The following is a 21524-nucleotide window of genomic DNA, read 5'->3' on the forward strand; positions in this document are numbered from 1 at the left end:
TGAATGCTATCCAAGCTGTGAATTATGGCAACAAAAGGTCAAGATCTGCCATCCTATACAACAGCAGGCAGAGAAGTAATGCAATCTGGGGAATGAAGGGTGAAATAATAAATATGTGATGATAAATGACAATGTAATTCTTATTTGTTCATTTGTGTTTAAATGTGAGAATGGAACATTATATGTATTGTACATAATTGTCCTTGGAAGAAGCCATTTGTGGACAGCATGGTTATTGTGGTTCAGGAATAGAACTGGAAAGGGCCTGTAGGTTGCTCCTTCATGAACAATAATTTATAACAATTCCTTCCCTCAATATCTCAATGACTTACAAAGTATTTGCCATTATATATATATATATATATATATATATATATATATATATATATATATATATATATAATGTCTGTAGCTTCATAGACATCTCCACTGTCTACTGCCTGTCTCATAAGATCTTTCAAATACAATTAAGCATTAAACAACTTGAGGTTGTGGGGTGCTGACCTCCTGCACAGTTGAAAATCTGTGTAAAACTTTTGACTCCCCCCAAACTTAACTACTAACGCGTACTATTGACCAGAAACCTTACTGATAATATAAACAGTAGGTTAACACGTATTTTGTATATGTATTATATACTGTATTCTTACAATAGGAAGCTAGAGGAAACAAAACCTTATTAAGAAAATCATAAGTGGACCTGTGCTGTTCAAACCCATGCTTTTCAAGGGTCAGCTGTATAGCTTTCTCTATTATAAGAGGGTGTGCTTCAGCATGGACCTATGGCATGTCTTCTTTCAATCTGTAAACATTTATTAACTACTTGACTGTTTATCCTGTGCTAGTTGCCACACTGGGGTAGAAGGGATCCCTAACCTCTTGTGGCTTATTAGCTAGCTGAGAAGATGAGAGAAGTACATGAAAGAGATCTAGAAAATGTAAATGTCTTAAACATGAACATGGAAGAATGTAAAGAAGATGAGCTATAGGGAGAGAAATGCATTAAGGCTGCTTAAAGGCCATGAAATTTTAGAGCTGGCTTCTAACCAGGATAAGAAAAGATGGGGGAGGGGTGACTAATTTAGTAAAATCAAGGGGCTGTACCCGGCAAGGTTTGGTGAAAAAAATAAGACCACTTATTTTTCTGCTATGGTTGCCATTCCATGGCAATGTTACATGATATGTTAAGAATAAGTAAAACTTTGGTTTTCTTATTATCCCGTATTGATTTGAAATCCCCAATTACCTCTTACAAAACACATTTTTTTCTGTATTCAACTTTTATGAGAAGTAACACTTCATATTTGTACATCGCTGTGTAGTTTACATAGCATTTGCATCTACATCATTTTTTTTTGACCCTTACACAATCCCATGAAATGACATGGAGGCTGACTTGCCTCAAGTTAGAGAACCAGTAAGTGGGAGAGCTAAGGACTTCAATCCAGACTAGATTCAGTTCAATCTACAACATTTACATGTACAGTTTTGATCAATAATTGCTATTTATAAATGATATTCTTAAGGTCCTATAAGATTCTGATGTACCTCTTGCATCAGGAATTATTAAATTATGTCATGGGTCATTTTTATGTTTAGCTATTCACATTTTTAAAAATCCATATCAAATATTTTAGAATTTATTATATAACCTTTAAGATGGCTTCTAGTGGAGTTGGTTAAATACTATACATTAGATTTTTTTAAAAAATCAGATTTCTATCTAATTACAATGTTACATAGTTTTCACCTAGCAGCTGTATGCATAGCTAACACCTCACTTACTTGGCACCATAGAAGTGGATGCACAGGAATGAGTTTTCCGGATAACTAAAACTTACTCCAAACCAGCAAACTTTGAAATCTGACAGAAATCTTTCTAAAATGTTTCGAGACTTCTTTGTCTTGTCATGTCAGATATAGTTATTTGTTGGGGACTAAGCATCACTATGAGAATTCCCTACTGGACCATACAATGAGGTGCTCAGTGTCTACTAAGGTGCAAAGTGAAGTTTGAACCCCTACATGAATGGTCCACGTGACTTCAGTATTCTAGTTCTGTTTTTAGAATTTTTCTGTTCTTTATACTGCTGACTGTGCCTCCTTAGAGTATCAGTTTTCTTACATCCAGCAGATCCCTTCTCTCATTTTAATTGGTTGTCAAGACAACTAAGCTCATTATCAGTAAGCAACCTTTATTTTATATACAACACTAAACCAAGATGCTTAGTAAAGTTGGTACTACTCCCTTACAGGTGTAGAGTGAGAGGCCTCATTGGCTTGGGATTTTGTTTCCAGATCATAGGGCTTTCATCCCACCTCCTTTTGGGTATCCAGGCTGTGTTCTGGATGTTTGAAGTTGCTAAATAAAAGACATATGAATAATCAGGTATACTGAGAAGATACTTTATTTACAAAACTCACATTCTGTATATTTCTGCAAATGGAAAAATCAGATGTAACAAACTATCAATAGTAATAGCAGTTTGTGATATTCAATTTTTATTCTTTAATTCTTAATTCATTGGTGGAAGAAGAAAAAGAGAACTCTTAAGACAAGGCTTATTTAAACTAAAGACTCCACCTTGATCTTTAATCACACTTTATATTTTCTAAGTGCTTTAGCATATATTATCTCCTTTGATCATCACTAATCCTGTGAGATAAGCAGAATAGCTTCTTTTCTCAACTATAAAAGTGGCTAAGAGACTGTGATGTTTGGGAAGAAATTGATTTTTTAAACAGGCCAATTAATTATGAAGAGACTGAGTCAGTGATAAACAACCTTCCAAATAACAAAACTCCAGGCCTGGACGTTTTTCCTGGGGAATTCTACCAAACATTCAAAGAAGAAATAATACCTAATCTCCTATGGGGCGCCTGGGTGGCACAGCGGTTAAGCGTCTGCCTTCGGCTCAGGGCGTGATCCCGGAGTCCTGGGATCGAGCCCCACGTCAGGCTCTTCCTCTGTGAGCCTGCTTCTTCCTCTCCCACTCCCCCTGCTTGTGTTCCCTCTCTCGCTGGCTGTCTCTCTCTCTGTCGAATAAATAAATAAAAAAATCTTTAAAAAAATACCTAATCTCCTAAAGCTATTTCAAAAAATAGAAACAGAAGGAAAGCTACCAAACTCATTCTATGAGGCCAATATTACCTTGATCCCCAAACCAGGCAAAGACCCCATCAAAAAGGAGAATTACAGACCGATTTCCGTAATGAATATGGACGCCAAAATCCTCAACAAGATCCTGGCTAATAGAATCCAACAGTGTATTAAAAGGATCATCCATCATGACCAAGTGGGTTTCATACCTGGGATGCAAGCGTGGTTCAACATTCGCAAATCAATCAGCGTGATACATCATATCAACAAGAAAAGTCTCAGGAACCATAGGATCCTCTCAATTGATGCAGAAAAAGCATTTGACAAAATACAGCATCCTTTCCTGATTAAAACCCTTCAGAGTGTAGGGATAGAGGGAACATTCCTCAATTTCATAAAAACCATCTATGAAAAGCCTACAGCAAATATTATTCTCAATGGGGAAAAGCTGGAAGCCTTTCCCTTAAGATCAGGAACACAACAAGGATGCCCACTCTCACCACTATTATTCAACATAGTACTAGAAATCCTTTCAACAGCAATCAGACAACAAAAAGGGATAAAAGGTATCCATAATGGCAAAGAAGAAGTCAAACTGTCTCTCTTCGCAGATGACATGATACTCTATATGGAAAACCCAAAAGAATCCACTCCCAAATTATTAGAAGTTATAGAGCAATTCAGTAATGTGGCGGGATACAAAATCAATGCTCAGAAATCAGTTGCATTTCTATACAGGAATAATGAGACTGAAGAAAGAGAAATTAGGGAATTCATCCCATTTACAATAGCACCAAAAACCATATGTTACCTTGGAATTAACTTAACCAGAGACGTAAAGGACCTATATTCTAGAAACTATAAATCACTCTTGAAAGACATTGAGGAAGACACAAAAAGATGGAAAAATATTCCATGCTCATGGATCAGAAGAATTAACATAGTTAAAATGTCCATGCTACCCAGAGCAATCTACATTATCAATGCTATCCTGATCAAAATACCGAGGACATTTTTCAAAGAACTGGAACAAATAGTCCTTAAATTTGTATGGAAACAGAAAAGGCCCCGAATCGCCAAGGAACTGTTGAAAAGGAAAAACAAAGCTGGGGGTATCACAATGCCTGATTTTGAGCTGTACTACAAAGCTGTGATCACAAAGACAGCATGGTACTGGCACAAAAACAGACACATAGACCAATGGAACAGAATAGAGAACCCAGAAATGGACCCTCGGCTCTTTGGGCAACTAATCTTTGATAAAGCAGGAAAAAAAATCCAGTGGAAAAAAGGCAGTCTCTTCAATAAATGGTGCTGGGAAAATTGGACAGCTACATGCAAAAGAATGAAACTTGACCACTCTCTCACACCATACACAAAAATAAACTCCAAATGGATGAAAGACCTCGATGTGAGGCAGGAATCCATCAAAATCATAGAGGAGAACATAGGCAGCAACCTCTATGACATCGGCCAAAGCAACCTTTTTCATGACACATCTCCAAAGGCAAGAGAAACAAAAGATAAAATGAACTTGTGGGACTTCATCAAGATAAAAAGCTTCTGCACAGCCAAGGAAACAGTCAAAAAAACTAAGAGGCAGCCCACGGAATGGGAGAATATATTTGCAAATGACACTACAGATAAAAGACTGGTATCCAAGATCTACAAAGAACTTCTCAAACTCAATACATGAGAAACAAATAATCAAATCAAAAAATGGGCAGAAGATATGAACAGACACTTTTCCAATGAAGACATACAAATGGCTAACAGACACGTGAAAAAATGTTCAAAATCATTAGCCATCAGGGAAATTCAAATCAAAACCACATTGAGATACCACCTTACGCCAGTTAGAATGGCAAAAACAGACAAGGCAAGAAACAACAATTGTTGGAGAGGATGTGGGGAAAGGGGATCCCTCCTACACTGTTGGTGGGCATGCAAGTTGGTACAGCCACTCTGGAAAACAGTGTGGAGGTCCCTTAAAAAGTTAAAAATTGAGCTACCCTATGACCCAGCCATTGCACTACTGGGTGTTTACCCAAAGATACAGATGTAGTGAAGAGAAGGGCCATATGCACCCCAATGTTCATAGCAGCATTGTCCACAATAGCTAAATCGTGGAAGGAGCCGAGATGCCCTTCAACAGATGACTGGATTAAGACGTTGTGGTCCATATATACAATGGAATATTACTCAGCAATCAGAAAGAATGAGTTCTCAACATTTGCTACAACATGGACGGCACTGGAGGAGATAATGCTAAGTGAAATAAGTCAAGCAGAGAAAGACAATTATCATATGGTTTCTCTCATCTATGGAACATAAGAACTAGGATGATCGGTAGGGGAAGAAAGGGATAAAGAAAGGGGGGGGTAATCAGAAGGGGGAATGAAGCATGAGAGACTATGGACTCTGAAAAACAAACTGAGGGCCTCAGAAGGGAGGGGGGTGGGGGAATGGGATAGACTGGTGATGGGTAGTAAGGAGGGCATGTATTGCATGGTGCACTGGGTGTTATATGCAACTAATGAATCATCGAAGTTTACATCAGAAACCGGGGATGTACTGTATGGTGACTAACATAATATAATAAAAAATCATTAAAAAAAAAGACTGTGATGTTTGAAGAAAAGCATTCTCATTTATTTATCTATAACCTGGGAAGTAGATGGATTAGTACTATTGTCATTTTACAGTTGATATTAATAAATACCAATTATTGAGCGCCTGTTATGTGCCAGCATTGAATTAGGAATTTTATATTACCTCTAATCCTTTTTTAAATAGCTTATCAAATAAAGTATCATATTGTCTTTATATAATGAGAAAACGTATGCTGAGAGAGGTTACATGACTTGGCCAAGGCCACAAAGCTAAAAGCAGTTCAGCTAGGATTTGAAATTAGGTCTCAGTTATTTTTTAAAAAGATTAATTTAATTTAATTTTAAAGACTTTATTTATTTATTTGAATGAGAGAGAGAACACAAGCAGGGAGGAGAGGCAGAGGGTGAGGGAGAAGCAGAACCCCTGCTGAACAGGGAGCCCAATGCGGGATTCTATCTGAGGACCCTGGGATCATGACCTGAGCTGAAGGCAGACACTTAACTGAGCCACCCAGGTGCCCCTTATTTATTTAGTAGAGAGAGAGAGAGAGAGAGAGAGGGAGAGTGGGAGCAGGCATAGAAGCAGAGGGAAAGAGAGGGAGAGAAGCGGGGTTCCCACTGAGCATGGAGCCTGCTGTGGGGCTTGATCTCAAGACCCTGAGATCATGACCTGAGCTGAAATCAAGAGTGGGATGCTTAAATGACTGAGCCACCCAGATGCCCCAGGTCTCTGTGATTTAAAATTTAAAATCAGGTCTATGTGGCTTTAAATTCTATGTTTTTTCTTTGCCTCAAGCTGTCTGAGAGAGAAATCAAGGGTCAGAAAGATTGCTTGTTAATATCAACTGAAGTTTTCTTTCTTGTAGGTATATTTTATCCATGCACTGGAAGCTTAACTGTACTAAATTTGGGCCTTATTTCTGATATCTTCTGGATTTCTGCATACTATGCTAGGGGATGGGAAGAACAGATTAGATTCAAAATGCTGAACTGAAACTTGAAAGTAACCTCTGGGTTAAAATATTTGTACCACAAATAGACCCTTCTCCTTTAAATAGGTTACAGTGTAAATCTATGTTTATAAAGAGCTTTGGAGATGACTTGTAAAGATAATGCCCTATACAAACCAGTGACTTTGTGACTCATGCAAGAAGTTTGTTTTTTTTCTCTTGAACAAAACAGAGATTTAAATGTGTGACCTGAAACATAAAATTTAATTTTTGAAAGCATGCAAATCATACTTTAAAACTTGCTCATTTCAATGTAGCTTATTTTTTTAAAGAGATGAAATATATCTGAAATTTGAGGAAATAATCAAATTGCTGTATTTACAATAACTGAACATCCTCTCAGGAGGTACTGTGAAGCTATCAAGAGAAACACATTCTTTTTCCATTTCCTTTTTAAGAAATCATATTTCTAAACAGATTAGGATCAAAACATAGTGAATTACCAAGTCAATCTTCTTCCCTCTCTTCTGGCACAATGTAAGATAATGATGCACTAAATTTCATCTATAAAGATAACACTACTGACTTTCTGGCAGCAGGCCAGGCCCATGAGTTGTTTTGCTATAGGGAGAAGAGATCTGCACAAAGCCACCTTCTGTCTAGTACACCATTTGACAAACAGCAGAGATTTGTTAGAACCCTGGCCTGGAGTATATAGAACCTAAGTTAGGCTAGACTCACAAGAACTGACCTAAAGCACCACGGTACTAGATTCATTAAAGGGGTTGTATACTGGAAACAGTACTAAAATGCAGCCAAGACTTAAGTCTATAGCAAAACATCCTTGGTACTTAATTATTTCAAAAATAGCTCTCTCTACATTTCTGAACATGTTAATGGCATAGGATCTATGTCTTCTAAGTCAGCTTGAGTCCTAAACAAGAAAGAAAGTAGGATCAATCATTGGTTCTAAATTATACTGAGGTTCTAAATGTATTTTGCTACCCTGCACCAGAGATTTATAAGTAGACTATCAGGGAAATTAAAACTGCTACCAAAGTTAAAAACAATTACACATGGCTTATATATCTTGTATTTAGTAAAAAGAAAGAGCTGTGTTTGTCTTGCTAATATTTCTCAAGTGTATGGAGGGTAGAAGACAGATACAGTGAGATGGGGAAGATGCCAAGATAATTTGGGATTAAAATGTAATTTATCAAATACCTAAGTGGACATGTGAAACCTTCTTAGGAAGTTCTGAGCTCTTGTCACATTTTCTCTGCCCAGCGGTTGTGGCTTCCCTCAGTACTTCTTCCAAGCTTCTATGTTACGTATCAGTTTTTTTTCTTAAGCCATAAGAGCCAACAGACCTAGGGGATTTGGCTAGTCTTTGCACTTTCTGCTACCTTTGTCAGAAAGGCACTTTCTACTTTTCTTCATCAAAGTCCTCTTCATCCTCCAAAATCCAGTTCAAATTTTACCTTATCCATTCATGTATGCATGCCTAGTACATGCCAGCCATTATGCACTTTTCCTTGGAGATATATTTAATGTATTGATTGGCTATTCTGTGGCTCCCTCTTCTATGCTTCCACTGCAATCTTATATCTGCATATAAGTACTTATCACCTCCGGGAATAATTTATAAGATTCCCTCTTTTATGAAGACCATGGGTTTCCAGAACTAAGGAACTTTATCTTACTCATTTTTGTATCACTGCATGTAATGTAGCACAGTGCCTTGCACATAGTAGATGGTTAGTTAATCTCCAGCTATTACTCTGTTGTCTCCCTCCCTTTCATTTATATTTGCTATTTTCTACTAATTCATCTAACTTGACTCTCAATCTTTCTGTCCCCATTACACTACTGAAACTGCTCTCACCAATGTTGCCAACAACATCCTTCTTACTGATTTCAGTAGATGGGTGAAACCCACTCTTTCCATTGGTTTTGCTAAGTTGGAAGACTGTAAGCTAGAGCAGCTAATAGCTATTTTTGCCACATTATAGGGAGAACCTGCCTGAACAATGAGGCCAATACTGAGGAAAGCAGAGCTGAGAGAGTCCTGATGAGATCATTTGATCTCGAAGGTTCAGCCATATCTTAAGCCAACTTCATCAAGGACTTTACAGTTAAATGAGCCAATAAATCCCACACCCTCTTCTTTTTTAAAAAAAAAAATCTTAATCCAGTTTAGGCCAGCTATCTGTCTCTTGCAACTGAGAGACTCCTAACCTAGCTAATGATCTCCATTTCTATATTTCCAGCCCAGATATTTTTCCTAAGCTTCAGGTGCATATCCCCAACTGCTTACAAGATTTCTCCTCTTGAATTTCCCACAGGTACCTGAAACTCAAAACCTATTTAAAACCACACATCTTCTTTTTCTTTTCTTTTTTTTTAAAGATTTTATTTATTTGACAGAGAGAGAGATAGCCAGCGAGAGAGGGAACACAAGCAGGGGGAGTGGGAGAGGAAGAAGCAGGCTCCCAGTGGAAGAGCCTGACGTAGGGCTCGATCCCAGAACTCCGGGATCACGCCCTGAGCCGAAAGCAGACGCTTAACGACTGAGCCACCCAGGCGCCCCACATCTTCCTTTTCTGATCATTATCTCTGTGAATAGTATAGCACTTTGCCAGAAACCTGGGTGGCTTCTTTGACTCCTCTTTCTCTCCCTTCAATCAAATCACCAAGTCCTAATTTTTTTCTACCCACTAAGTGAAACTGTCTACTTTTATTTCCACTGATGCTACTCTAATTATGCCACCATCATTTCTTATGTATATCATTGCATCAGTCTCCCTTACGCCTCTTTAGTCCATTTTTCTCTACATTTTCTTCACTTTTTCTCCATTTTATTTTTAATAAATTACAGTAACATACTTATTGTAAAAAACAGTACAGAACTATATAAAGAACCACTTAAGAGTTATCCCTTTCCCGTCCAACCTTTTTCCAGCTGATGTAATCAATAATGCAGAATTTGGTGCTTCTGCATTCCACATCTGTTTCTATGTTTATATCCATATATCTATATCCATAAACATTTTTAGGGTTTAAAATCTTTCTATTTTAAAAAGATTTTATTTATTTATTTATTTATTTATTTATTTATTTATTTATTTATTTGAGAGAGAGAGCCAGTGAGCATGAGCAGGGGGAGGGGCAGAGGAGGAAGGAGAGAGAGAATCCTGAGCAGACTCTGCCCAGAGAGCAGAGCACAATGTGGGGCTTGACCTCACGACCCTGAGATCATGACCTGAGCCGAAATCAAGAGTTGGATGCTTAACTGACTGAACCATTCAGGCGCCCCAAAATCTTTCTTTTCTTAAATAGATATGAGATTATATTTTACACATTACTCTGAAACAATTTTTATTACCTAGCAAAGAACATGGCTATTCTTTAAATCCATACATGAAACTGTAACATATTCATTTTAATAGCTGCATAGTATTCGATGGTATGACTATGTCATAATTTATTCAGCCATTTCCTTGTTTATAGATACTAGGGTTATCCCTCTTTTTTTTTTAAGATTTTATTTATTTATTTGACAGGATAGAGACAGCCAGAGAGAGAGGGAATACAAGCAGGGGGAGTGGGAGAGGAAGAAGCAGGCTCCCAGCGGAGGAGCCTGATGTGGGGCTCGATTCCATAACGCCAGGATCATGCCCTGAGCCGAAGGCAGACGCTTAACCGCTGTGCCACCCAGGCGCCCCTATCCCTCTTTTTTAAAAAAAGATTTTATTTATTTATTTGACAGAGAGAGAGAGACAGCCAGCGAGAGAGGGAACACAGCAGGGCGAGTGGGAGAGGAAGAAGCAGGCTTCCAGCAGAGGAGCCTGATGTGGGGCTCGATCCCAGAACGCTGGGATCACACCCTGAGCTGAAGGCAGACGCTTAATGACTGCGCCACCCAGGCACCCCATGGGTTATCCCTCTTTTTGCCACTAAAGCAGTCCTATAATAAATATCCTTGTATATATGACCTATGTACTGGTATTCTTATTTTTGTATGATAGATTCCCCAAACTGTAAATGATATATTATAAAGGTATCTGAATGTTTAATTTGACTGGAGAGTTGTATTAATATCCAAAATGGGTGTAATAATTTATATAATTTATATTCTCAAATATGATATACTACATATGATATGTAGTATCATATACTACATATGATAAAAATCATATGATCATCTCAATAGATTCAGAAAAGCATTTGACAAAATTCAACATTCTTTCATGATAAAAACTCTTCACAAATTAGGTATAGAAGGAATGTATTTCAACATAAGAAAGGTTATATACGACAAGCATACAGCTAACATCACACTTAGTGAAAAGCTGAAAGCTTTTCCTCTAAGAACAGGAAAAAGAGAAGGATATCTATTCTTGCCACTTCTTTCAACATAGTACTTGAAATCTTTTAGCCAGAGCAATTAGGCAAGAAAAAGAAATAGAAGGCATCCAAGTTGGAAAGGAAAAAGTAAAATTGTCTCTGTCTGCTGATGATATAAACCTATATGTAGAAAACTCTGGACTCCACCAAAAATTGTTAGAAATAATAAATGAATTCAGTAAAGATGCAGGATACAAAATGAACATACAAAAATCAGTTGTGTTTCTATACACAACAATGAACTATTAAAAAAAGAAATTAAGAAAAAGATCCCATTCACAATAGCATCAAAAAGAACAAAATACTTAGGAATAAATTTAACCAAGGAAGTAAAAGATCAGTACACTGAAAACTATAAAATGCCGATAACAGAAATTGAAAAAGATACACAAAAAAGTAGAAAGATACCCTGTATTCTTGGATTGGAAAAATTGATACTGTTAAAATGTTCATATTACCCAAAGCCATCTATAGATTTCACGCTCTGTCAAAATTCCAATGACATTTTTTTCACAGAAATAGAAAAAACAATCCTAAAATTCACATGGAACCACAAAAAGACCCCAGATAGCCCAAGCAAACTTAAGCAAAAAGAACAAAGTTGAAGGCATTACATTTCCTGATTTCTAAATATATTACAAAGGTATGGTAATCAAAATAGTATGGTACTAGTGTAAAAACAGTCATATAGACCAATGGAACAGAATAGAGAGCCCAGAAATAAATCTATGCATTTACAGGCTAGCCAATCTTCAACAAGGATGCCAAGAGCACACCATGGGGAGAGGATAGTCTTTTCAATAAATGGTTCTGGGAAAACAGGACATCTCCATGCAAAAGAATGAAATTGGACACTTATCTCACAGCATATACAAAAATCAACTCAAAATGGATTAGAGATAAACACAGACCTGAAATTGTAAAACTACTAGAAGAAAACATAGGGAAGAATTTTTTTTTTTAACCTCTGAACTTTTTATTGGCCTCCTGCTCCCCAAAGAGTACACTGCTTTGGCTGCTTCAAAGTCTCAAAACTGATGTCATTGGTCTCAGACGCCCCTTTGCCCTCCACAATCCTGTAGGTGGTGGTCTTTTGGATGGTTTGCATGGAGTCGTTGCTGTCTAGGGTGTTGCCAAGATTCAAGCCCTCTCTCTGTCTTCCAGCAGGTGATAGTAGGTGGCGATTTCAGCCTCCAACTTGGCCTTGATGTTCATCAGGGCTTTGTACTCCTGGATCTGGTGCTGCCCCTCTGACTGGGTCTGGGACAGCTCTGACTCCAGGTGCAGCAGGAAACCAATAAGCTGCTACATCTGCATGACACAGCAGGCCACCACTTCCCTCAGGTTGTTCTTCAAGCTGGCCTTCATATTTCTTATAGAGTCCAGGTTGATCTCCAAGGACTGAGCCATATGTGTCAGCTCCATGAACATCATCTCAGCTGCTCCTATCTCATCAGTCAGTGAGGTGATCACTGTGGTGCTTTCCTCAATCTGGAGGCCAACCTGGTACTTGTCCAGCTCCTTTTAGTTCTTCTCAGCCAGCTTGTCATACTGGGCCTGGATGTCCACCATGATCTTGCTGAAGTTCTGAGATTGGGGGCATCCAACTCCATGGTCAACCTAGAGTTGGGAGTTTGGGTCTGTAGACCCTTTACTTCTTCCTCATGGTTCTTGTTCATGAAGAACAGCTCTACCTTGAGAGTCAATTTCCATCTCCAGCTGCAACTGAGTGACACTGATGTCTTTAATGACTTGCAGAGCCCACAGATGTCATTGTCCACAGACTGGTGCACGGCCAGCTCTGTTTCATACTTGACTCTGAAGTCTTCAGTAGCAAGACAGGCATTGTCCATCTTCAGAACAATGCAGACACAGTCCACAGAATTTACAAAGATCTGAGCCCTCAACTCCTTGATGGTCCTGAAGTAATGCCCCCAGTCTCTGACCTGCTGTCCCTTCTTTTCCAGGTGTTTTCAGATTTTGATCTCCAGTCTCTGATTATCAGCCTCCAGGCTCCTCACCCTCTCCAGGTAGGAGGACGGGTGGTCATTCAGGTCTTTCATGGTTTCCTTCTCACCCTGGATATCCCCTATGCCCACCAAATCCCCAGTCATCCCTGTGGTCAGGCACCCAGACCTCCAGCCACCTTGGAAGCTGGTGGAGCAGGACACAGAGATCCAGGAGCCTGATCCCCTAGCTCCTGCATAAGTGTTGGCCACACTGCTGACAGGCCAGATCCAATGGCTGGACGAATGCATGGAGCCCAGGGACCAATAGTTGGTGGAGAAGGTGGAGTGAGTGGTGAAGTTAAGAGTCCAGGGCTCAGGCTCAGGCTGCCAGGAAAAAACTTCTTGACATTGGTCAGGGCAATAATTTTTTGAATATGATGTCAAAAGTACAGGTGGCAAAAGCAAAAAAAAGACAAGCAGAATTGCATCAAACTAAAAAGCTTCTGCACAGCAAAGGAAATAATCAATAGAGTGAAGAGACAACCTATGAAATGGGGGAAATATACATCTGTTTAGGGGTCAGTATCCAAAATATGTAAGGAATTCAAACAACTCAATACCAAATAATAATAAAAAATAGCATAAATAATAATAACCTGATTTAAAAATGGGCAAAGGACCTGGATAGACAGTTTTCCAAAGAAGACATAAAATTGGCCAACAGACATATGAAAAGATGCTCAACATCACTCATCATCATGGAAATGCAAATCAAAACCACAATGAGATGTTACCTCACACCTGTTAGTATGGCTATCATCAAAAAAGATAAGAGAAAACACTTGTTGGTTAGGATGTAGAAGAAAGGGCACCCTTGTGCACTGTTGGTAGGAATGTAAAGCAGTACAGACATTATGGAAAACGGGTTCCTCAAAAACTAAAAATAGAAATACCACATGATTCAGTGATCTTACTTCTGGGTGTATATACAAAGAAAATAAAATCAGTATCTTGAAGAGATATCTGCATTCTTATGTTTGTTGTAGCATTAGTCATAATAGCCAAGACATGGAAACAACCTAAGTGTCAAATGAATGGAAAAAGAAAATTTGATCACACACACATGTGATGAAATATTATTCAGCTTTAAAAAAGAGGGAAATTCTGCCATTTACAACAACATAGGTAAACCTAGAAGACATCACCCTAAATGAAATAAGCCAGACACAGGAAGACAAATACTACATGATATCGCTTATATGTAGAATATATAAAAAAAAATAAACTCACAGAAGCAGAGTAGAATGGTGGTTGCCAGGAGCTGGGTGTTGGGGAAATGGGGAAGTGTTGGTCAAAGGGTACAAAGTTTTAGTTATGCAAGATAAATAAATTCTGGAGATCTAATGCATAGCATGGTGACTATAGTTAATATTACTGTGTTGTATGCTTGAAATTTGCTGATAGTAAGTCTTAAGTGTTCTCATCACAAAAAAGAGGGAACTATGTTAGCTGATGGAAATGTTAATTAGCTTGATTATGGTAATCATTTCACATTGTATATAAAAATATCACATTGTATACCTTAAATGTACACAATTTGTATTTGTCAATTATACCTCAATAAAGCTGGAAAAAAACCAATTTATATTCTTTCCACAAAGATATGGGCTTTCCCACCTCCTAATTAGCATGGGATGTTATTATATTATAAAATTATTGCTAATATATTTGGATGATGGGTAAAAAATGACATATCATGCATATTTTATTTTAAAAATTAAATTTTCTTATTTTAAATTAGTGCATATATTTTAAAAATTCAAAAGATACAGAAATATGAAAATGAAGTTAACTCTCCCCCCACCACAACCTTAAACATTTTTCTTCCCCCAAGCAACCAGTTACCAGTTATAGATTTATCATAATTTATTTAATCATTTCTTAAATAATGGACATTTATGTTATTTCCAATACTCTGCTATTTCACATAGTACAGCAAAGAATATCACTGTTGATAAATGATTTCCCACATGTAAGTATGTCTAGAAGTAAAAGTGGAATTGCTGGATCAGAGTATATGTATTTAGCATTTGAAAATATTTTCCATAAAATCTATTCTTGACATTGATCCTGTGCTTCCCCATTGCCTTTAGGATAATTTCTATGCTCCATAAAAATGGATTCCAAGTCTTTTATTTGATTTGTCCCCTGCCAGTCAGCTCATTTATCACTTCCCCTTTAGGAATCTATATTAACCATACAAACTTGTTTCAGTTCCTCAAATGAACCAAACTCCTCTTACTCTAAGCCTTCCAACATGGATGTTCTCTCTCCCTTCCCTCAAATCTTCACTTGGCTAACTCTTTAGCATCTGTCAGGTTGCAGCTCAGGAGACCATTAGGAGACCTTCCAGAACCTCCCAGGTGTAGATCAGGTGATCATGTGTCCCATAGCACCCTGTGCTTACCCAATTATATCACTTACTATACTGGGTTGAAACTATTCAACTGTGAGATTGGTGAGGGTAGGATCTTACCATGTTTAACTCTATGTTCCTAGTGGTCCAGAGATCAATAAACATTTATTCAACAACTAGTTGGTACTTAATAAACATTTACTTGAATGAATGAATGAAAAAAAGGAAGCCCTAGTAGCTTCACATATGAGACAAAAGAGGCCCTACAGGTTTAAGAGTAGAATCTAGAGTAAGGCAGGGTTGCGTAAGTAATCCACTATAGATCCAATAGGAGCCATCTGCCTGCATATCTACATCTTCCTGTGACATTTTGAGGAGCCATACAAAAGGGAGCTGACAGTTTACCACTTGGCCAACAAGTTAACCTTCTTATAGCCTTCACTTCTTAAAACCATAAGCATGTTCTTAATCCTTACTGAGTCTCTTTATGGATGTTAATGAAAAGGCTCATTTGACCATCCAAACTGAAATCCAGAATATTTAATCATCCAGGCATCATCTAATTGGCTAAGACTACCCTAGCTATTATATTATAGAAATCAGGAATAATTAGGAGAAAATTATAAGAGAAACAGAAGGTAACAATTAGATCATCTATTCTAGTAGTTCAACATATTTTTCTTTTTTTTTAAGATTTTTTTTTATTTGACAGAGAGAGACAGCCAGCCAGAGAGGTAACACAAGCAGGGGGAGTGGGAGAGGAAGAAGCAGGCTCCCAGCGGAGGAGCCTGATGTGGGGCTCGATCCCAGTATGCTGGGATCACGCCCTGAGGCGAAGGCAGACGCTTAATGACTGCGCCACCCAGGCGCCCCCAACATATTTTTCTTACCCTAATATATCTGAGGGATATGATGTAATCTCATCAGTAAGAGTACCGTCTCATTATAGAGTTCTTAATGGGGCAGAGTGGTCAGAATTTCCAGGGGTGTGTACCTTGAAAAAAACCTCCTTACATGATTTTCAATCTTTTACACTAGAGTTGACAGTCACTGATTCTAGTTTAACCTTAAGAAAAAACTAAGATCAGAGAAGTAAAGACTTCCCCAAGATCATAATGTGAGTTTAACTACCAATGGCAGAGCTGGGACTATAATCTGGGCCTCCTGGCTTAGGGTTCATCATTTTTCATAATATTTAGAAACAAATAACTAGAAGGAATTTAAGACATCGAGACAGAACAGAAATACCTTTAGAGAACCTCAGGTCAGGTGGGCTTCTGACCTCTTTTAGGCAAGTAAGAGATTCCTCAAAGATATCTTACCTTTACAGCATTTTCTAATGGGAGGCAGGCATGTTCATATTTTACCTTACATGATGCTGTATTGCTTATGTTTGTTATAATGAGTATGTATTATTTTTATAATTTAAAAATGACACAAATATTTTTAAGCAGCCTAATCTTTAACTTTTACATTCAGTTCACTTTAGGACTTAGGTACTGAGGACAGGAATTTGGTAGCTCTACCAACTGCAGGGCCTGGTACAATGTCTTACAAGTTGTTGATATTTTAAAAATGTTTGTTAATCAAGCATCAGTGGTGAAAGCTTGTTGAAATCATCTACTGTGGGGCTAGTTCCATCAATGAAAATATAGCTTTAAAGGGCATTTTGGAGTATGAGCAAGCTAAGATATTTTAGCTTACTTAATGTCTTATTTGATATAAAGACATTTTCCAGAGGGTTCTGCTGTGGGCACACACACACACACACACACACACACACACACACGTATTCCATGACCAGTAGACAACCTTGGGGACTCTACATCTGAAATCAACAATCTTTTTCAAGTTTACACACATGGTAAACCCTCAAAAGCTTTAATTTAGTCTTATGAACAATCCCCTGTAAGCTCTCAAAATGATTTTAGTTTTTCTGTTTTGATAATAGCACAGTGATGGCTCACTGAAAAGCAATCAATGTAAGAGCAATACTAGAATGAGGGCACTTAAAAATTCTAGCTAACATGTGTATAGGTAGAAAGTCTGTTTCTTTGAGGCCATAATCTTTCATGTTCATCTGTATCAACGCAATGGTAGCTATGCCTTATTTCATTATTATTTTTAAGAAACAAAGGAGAAAGGGTATATTTTAATATTGTTTCTCCACTTTACTCTTTTATAATAGCAAAAAAGAATACTTTTTTGATCTGTCCAAAAGCAAAGAAAACTACAAAGAAGAGATACTGACAAAAAAGGGACACATATATACAGCCAGACAGATAGTAAGAGAGTGACACAGAACTGTACAGATGTGATCATTTGTTGTTATGAGGTAGGCCATAGTTTGAGGCTTGGAGTCTTTTTCTTATGGACTTGGATACTATCAGTGAACACAAAAAAAGACAATCTGGTTGAAAGAGAGTATTTTTGCAAAAATCATAATGGGTTATCTATAAATTAATGAATATGAGTACCTAAAATGCCTGGGAGGCCATGCTATTATATTTGTTTTCCAGAGAGAATACAGTAATAGCAGTTAATAATTTCTGAAACATTTTGTGTACATTAACACCTTTGATCATTACAACAATAGCATGAGGTAAACAAGACTAATTTTCCCCCATATTAAAGCTAAGGAAACTGAAGCTCAGAGGGATGTCATTCCTCCAAGGTACATGGCTGCTATGGTGGCAGTGACATCAGGATTGGGATCCAGAAATTGCTATTCAGTCTAGTACATTTTCTATTACACCATGCTGCATTTTAATTTTTATTCTTTTACAAGGACAGAAATATGGGAGGAGGGCAGGTTTGGAGAGATATTAATATTCTGATTGATTCCTGAAAATGATCCTACAGGAAGAGAACAGATGATTTTACAATAATATTAATAAAATATAGAAAACACCTCCATGGAAATTCTGAATTCACATTATCTGATTCTAAGACCTCATGACAGTCTGAATGTACCCTACATTTCATTCCAACTAAAAAAATAAAGGTCTACAGATTTCTAGAGAACCCTGCAAAAGATGACGAAGCAAGTCACCTAGAGCTATTATTACTATTATTACTTCAGAAACACATCACAAGGATGGGTCTCGGCAGGAAATCCTGGCACCGATTTCTGGAACTGTTGTGACTCACAACACCTACAATGAAGGGATCATGCTTTCCTCACTGAACAACACAGCTAAAAGATCTCATAAAATTAGCAAAAATTAGCTGAAAACCTGTATCAAATACTTCTGGCCAACTCAAAACAGGAGTAGTAAATTTAAGGAAGAGATGTAGTAAAGAAAAAGACATCACTCATTTTCTGAGAGTTGAAGATCTATAGCATCAAGATTTATACTAGAGGAGAACTAACCCTGTGTTTGGGACTCTTGCTTCTTATTCAACACCTTCATTTACAGAATAATCCAAATGGAGAAACTGAGATGCATCTGAGAATTTCTTGAATGGTGGGTCAGAAAGATTGGATATGTCCTGGATATGGCCACTGACATTTTTAAAGGCAAGGTATACTATGCCTATGTTATGCCTCTAATCAACAGTAGCTGATTTAGTAGTCCAGTGAAATAAGGAAAAAGATTTAGTAGCTTGATTTATTCTTGGTGAACTTATGTAGGATCCTGAGGATAACTATATCCCTTTCTTTTCTTAAAATGTGAATGAACTAATTGTCAATTTTTTTTCTTCTACAGGGATTACTGAAGATCATCAAACTTAATTTGTATAGTTCCTAAATAGAAAATCTAGACTCCTTCGTTTCCCCATTTGTTTTTTGAATCATTCATTTAACAAATGTTTGAATGTCTTCTATGTACTGGTGCTGTGTAAGGTAAATTCCAGGACCTACTTTCACCACCCTACCTTTGCTTCATTTTTACCTATTGCCTATAAATGTATCTGCTCCCTCACTCAAGTGTAAGCTTTCCAGAGGGTGTTATTTATCTTTATACTTTTTCTGGTAGTGCCTAGAGGCTTGTTAAATAATAATAACATAAAGTTTTGGGAAATGAAGTCAAATTAAAGGATAGTGACGGATCAAAAATTTTGTAAAGGAACTAGAATGAATTTTCCTGTTCTTTTAAAACTTAATCTCTATTTTTGACCTTTGAAAAATGTTTTCTTCCTGAAATCTCTATCATGTTTTTAAATGTTCAAAGTAAATGACTTTTTCTTTGACACTTGTGATGCAAACATGAGCTGGATAGCTAAATTTTTATTATATCAGTAACTTCTGGATCTAGAATCAACATTTGCTAGATTTTTTTTACATTAACACAACCACTCTGATTTACTTACCCAATTATCCTACCTCTTCCTCTGTTCAGATGGTTTATAGATTCACTTTTTCAAAGAGAAGTTATTTATTTTTATAAAACCATCAGCTTATTGTCTTGAGACATGGTGATATACAGTGTAGACTTATATATCCAGCTGCCTTCTTAACATATATACTTGGTTGTATAATAGGAACCTCAATCATAGCATGCCTGACTGAATTTTTTTAGTTTCACGTTTTTATTTAAATTCCAGTTAACATACGGTGTAATATTAGTTTCAGGTGTAGAATTTAGAGATTCATCACTTATATACAACACCTAGTGCTCATCAAAAGTGCTCTCCTTAATACCCATCATACATTTATCCCATCCTACCACCTACCTTCCCTCCAGCAATCCTCAGTTTGTTCTCTTAATTAAGAATCTGTTTTCTCATTAGCTTCTCCCTCCCACCATGCTCATCTGTTTCATTTCTAAAATTCCACAGATGAGTGAAATCATGTGGTATTTGTAGTTCTCTGACTTATCTCGCTTAGCATAATACACTCTAGCTCCATCCATGTCATCGCAAATGGCAAGATTTCATTCTTCTTTTTATGACTAATATTCCATTCTGTGTATGTACACACACACACACACACACACACACACACACACACACGTAATATTCCATTCTGTGCATATATATATATATATATATATATACACACACACACACACCGCAGCTTCTTTAGCCATTCATCAATTGATGGACATTTGGACTCTTTCCATAATTTGGTTATTGCTGATAATGCTGCTAAAACATCAGGGTGCATGTATCCCTTGGAATCAGTATTTTTGTATCCTTTGGGTAAATACATAGTAGTGCAATTGCTGGATTGTAGGGTAGTTCTATTTTTAACTTTTTGAGGAACCTCTATACTATTTTCCACAGTGGCTGGACCAGTTTGAATTCCCACCAACACTGTAAGAGGGTTCCTCTTTCTCTGCGTCCTTGCCAACACTGTTCTTCCCTGTGTTAATTTTAGCCATTCTGACAGGTGCAAGTCTTGATTTATATTTCCCTGATGATGAGTGATATTGAGCATCTTTTCATGCATTTGTTAGGTATCTGTATGTCTTCTTTGGAATGATGTCTATTCATGTCTTCTGCCCACTTCTTAACTGGATTATTTGTTTTCTGTAATTGACTTTGATAAGTTCTTTATAGATTTTGGATATGAACCCTTTATCAGATATATCATTTGCAAATATCTTCTCCCATTCCGAAGGTTGCCTTTTAGTCTTGTTGATTGTTTCCTTTGCTGTGCAGAAGTTTTCTAGCTTGATGAAGTCCCAATAGATCATTTTTGATTTCGGTTCTCTTGCCTCCAGAGATGTGTCTAGTAAGAAGTTGTTATGGTTGATGTCAAAGAGGTTACTGCCTGTGTTCTCTACCAGCATTTTGATGGTTTCCTGTCTCACATTTAAATCTTTCATCCATTTTGAATTTATTCTTGTATATGGTGTAAGAAAGTTGTCCAGTTGCATTCTTCTGTGTGTTGCTGTCCAGTTTTCCCAACACAATTAGTTGAAGAGACTGTCTTTTTTCCACTGGATATTCTTTCCTGCTTTGTCAAAGATTAGTTGACCATATAGTTGTGGGTCCATTTTGGGGTTTTCCATTCCACTGATGCATGTACCTGTTTTTGTGCCAGTACCATACTGTTTTGACAACTACTGCTTTGTAATATAACATGAAGTCTGGAATTGTGATGCCTCCATCTTTGCTTTTCTTTTTAAGATTGCTTTGCTA

At 37.3% G+C, this 21524-nt stretch overlaps 1 protein-coding gene and 1 pseudogene across 5 annotated transcripts in view; both read right to left on the reverse strand.

The window, feature by feature from the left end:
- EDA (ectodysplasin A) overlaps window positions 1-21524 on the reverse strand; it is a 421716-nt gene that overhangs the window by 83304 nt on the left and 316888 nt on the right. The gene's annotated exons all lie outside the window — the stretch shown is intronic.
- The window catches only part of LOC123780198 (keratin, type I cytoskeletal 18 pseudogene), a 31582-nt pseudogene continuing 21458 nt past the window's right edge, over window positions 11401-21524 (reverse strand).

This window comes from Ursus americanus, chromosome X (genome assembly GCF_024610735.1).
Source record: "Ursus americanus isolate L20-20 chromosome X, mUrsAme1.1.p, whole genome shotgun sequence".
NCBI classification, from domain to species: Eukaryota; Metazoa; Chordata; class Mammalia; order Carnivora; family Ursidae; genus Ursus; species Ursus americanus.